We start from the raw sequence: 3,341 nt of genomic DNA, 5'->3' as shown, positions 1-3,341 counted from the left end.
GGTCTTTGAGAAATCTCAACAGCAAGCCATGAGAAAACACTCCAGAAAATAGAATAGATACTGCCTTAAGATATGCATATATGGGGTCACACATAAGTGTGTGTGTGTATGTGTGTGTACATACAGGCGTGAGTTTAAACCAGAGACTGGTGAAATGGTTGAAAGTAGTTGACTGTTGAAGTAGGGTGGTTATAGGAGGAGGTGTCTTCCCTGAACATAACTTTTTAAATAATTTTGACTTTTGAACTGTAAAAATGTTTTACATAATCTCAAAATAAAATTAAGCTATAAAACCTGAAAGAGGCACCTTAAAATTGAATGCATACACAAACAACAATAGTTGTGCGAGCCTATTTGAGATTGAGATGCCCCTTGAGTCCCATGTACTCTATATTGCACATTTACTGCTGTGACTATGAGATGCCCTGTTTATTTTTGTAACCAAAGCTGTCTCCTTTTCTCTGAAGCTTGCTTATATATTTAAGATTTTAAAAATATTTCATCTAGTGATTCTATGTACTTGAAAAAAAAAGTGGGTCTTTATTCAATCATTCTACCAATTGCCTAAATTCAAAACCTTTGATACAATATTCTTAAAGAATTAAATTTCTGGGGCGCCTGGGTGGCTCAGTCGGTTGAGCATCCGACTTCGGCTTAGGTCATGATCTTGCAGTTCGTGAGTTCGAGCCCCGCGTTGGGCTCTGTGCTGACAGCTCAGAGCCTGGAGCCTACTTCAGATTCTGTGTCCCCTCTCTGTCCCACCCCTGCTTGTGCTCTCTGTCTTTCAAAAATGAATAAACATAAAAAAAAAATAAAAATAATAATAATTACATTTCTGCCAACAAAAAATGTTAAAAAAACACAAGTCGATGTGTGTTCTTTGGCCCATAGACAATTATATTTTAATTTACATTACTGAAAGAAGTTATCAGGTCAGTCTCTCAAACATGGATTCTTCAACAAGGTTATAAGTGGTTTGATGGGGGAACCGCTCTATCTAGATTTCCCCCAACATGACTAGCAACTAACATATAGCTAATACTGTGGAAAGTGCTCAGTTAAAAATTATAAAATCAGTAACTATTAGTCATAGTCTGATGAATTTCTAATACTAAGAACAAGACAGAATGTAACTGCCCTGTGTAGCAACAGTGCCAGCAGTAACAGCTGTCAGTAACAGTAACAGTAACAGTAACAGCATCAGTTAATCACCTGGGCCTTTGCTCTTTGGGGGTTGATATAAGTTATGACCTTCAGTTACCTTGACTTGTAATACTCCAGCCCAGCGCTAATGTCCTTAAAAAGACCAGTGTATAAGATAAGATAGCCTGTTTTCTCAGCAATGAACAGACACAGCATACGTAGCCATAGTCCCTGCCTCAATACCAGTCTATCTTGGACTTCGTGTGTCCATATTGCTGCAGAGATTGAAAGGATTCGGTGACAGATAATCCATATAAGGTTGGGTTGGCTCAGATCATCAGTATGTTGATTTATTATTTCTACCTAATTATATTTCCCAAGGATTCTTGTTTTAGAGTTTGTTGAGATCATAGAGACTGGAGAGCAGAATGAAACTCATCTTTCCTGGATTACACACTTCCAAGTGTTAAAAGCCAGGTCATTCAACATAAACAAGACTAGTCAACATAAACAATGCAAACAACATTCATTACATAAACAACACTAAGGTAACAGCTAATGCTGATTGAGCACCTCCTTTGGGTGGGTTCTGTTTTAAAGATGCTACATGAAGAGACTCATGTGATTCCCCTACTTACAGGATCTGGGTACCATTGTTTTGCATAATTCTACACTGTCTCAAATTTCATGATTCTCAAGTGGCCATGTAATTTGGGAACTGAATTGATCATAAGTTCAGTTCACCATACGTTCCCACTTACTGGTCCACAAATTACTGGTTTGAACATTTGTTTTCAGCGAGAGATAGAGGTAAGGAGAGGTTACTCATTATTTCACATCATCAATTGGTGTGAATTCACACTTCTTACTTTCTATTCACAAAGGAATATTCTACACCTTGATAGGGGTGGGGGACGGCATTAGAGGGAGTTGGACTGATGAACACGTGTCCTTGTATTTGGAAGTCAATGTTTGCTGTCATTTCTGTGATCAAACCAAATTGGCAAGCCTCACGCTTGACTTCCTGAGACAAACTGCGTGTTTCAACCTGCTTCCTGGGTCCTGGACTTGTCACTGGAAAAATCACTTTGGAATTACCGTAACCATTGTTAGAGGAGCTCCTTACAAAGTATCACAGTTGATTTATGCGTTCTATATTTACAAGAAAATGCCATTCTCCATTGCAGAACTTTGACAGAGTCCTTGAGCAATTTTGAACTCAATCCTGCAGACTTCAGAGGCTGATTTAGTATCCACAAAGTGGGTTCTTCTGAATATCTTTGAGGACTATCCTTGATAAACATTGTCAGTGCCCAGCATATGGGCATAGTCACATGGCAGTGAGGTTTTTTAAACAGATTCCTCTGCCTTCTCTGCCACATCCATCTGAGGACTAATTTTAGCTTTTTTTTTTTTTTTTTTTTTCATCTCTGGGCCTTTTTGGAGTGGACATTGGCACTTCAGCCAGAATGTATGGGGTTTAATAATTTTCAGAATTGTTTCATAGCCAGAAGTCAGAGAGAGTAATCTTTGACCTGGAATACACTGATGATCCTGGACTCCTGAATGGAAAATGGAGGATATTGATTTTTACTGTATGCTTTCTATTTTATACCCAAATCATATGCACTGTCAGTTTGAAAATAATAGCATTTATTCTTGAATGATTGATGCTTGTTGTATCTATATTTCCCCAAATATACTGGTACATACTGCTATCTGTGTGGAAGAAACTGGGAATTTTAGGTACCTTTTACACACTTTGGAGACAAATGTGAATGTATAGCTTGAGGCTGACAGTTTGGAAAGGGAACAATGGTATTTGAAGATTGATCTAATTACTAATAAAAAAGGGTGTTCAGAGAGAGATTATTATTACTTGGTAAGCAGTTTGTGCACATTAAAATTAATTGGTAAAGATATATTTTTTTAATGTTTTTATTTATTTTTGAGACAGAAAGACAGAGCATGAGAAGGGGAGTGGCAGAGAGAGAGGGAGACACAGAATTGGAAGCAGGCTCCAGGCTCCGAGCTGTCAGCACAGAGCCTGACACGGGGCTCAAACTCACGGACTGTGAGATCATGACCCGAGCCGAAGTCGGACGCTTAACCGACTGAGCCACCTAGGCGCCCCAGTAATTTTTTTTTTTAATTTTCAGAAGAGTATTATAACTACTTGAGGTTGCAGGCTATATTCT

This window comes from Neofelis nebulosa, chromosome 7 (assembly GCF_028018385.1).
Source record: "Neofelis nebulosa isolate mNeoNeb1 chromosome 7, mNeoNeb1.pri, whole genome shotgun sequence".
Classification (NCBI taxonomy): domain Eukaryota; kingdom Metazoa; phylum Chordata; class Mammalia; order Carnivora; family Felidae; genus Neofelis; species Neofelis nebulosa.
The sequence above is the reverse complement of the archived record's forward strand: the minus strand, read 5'-3'. Positions refer to the sequence as shown.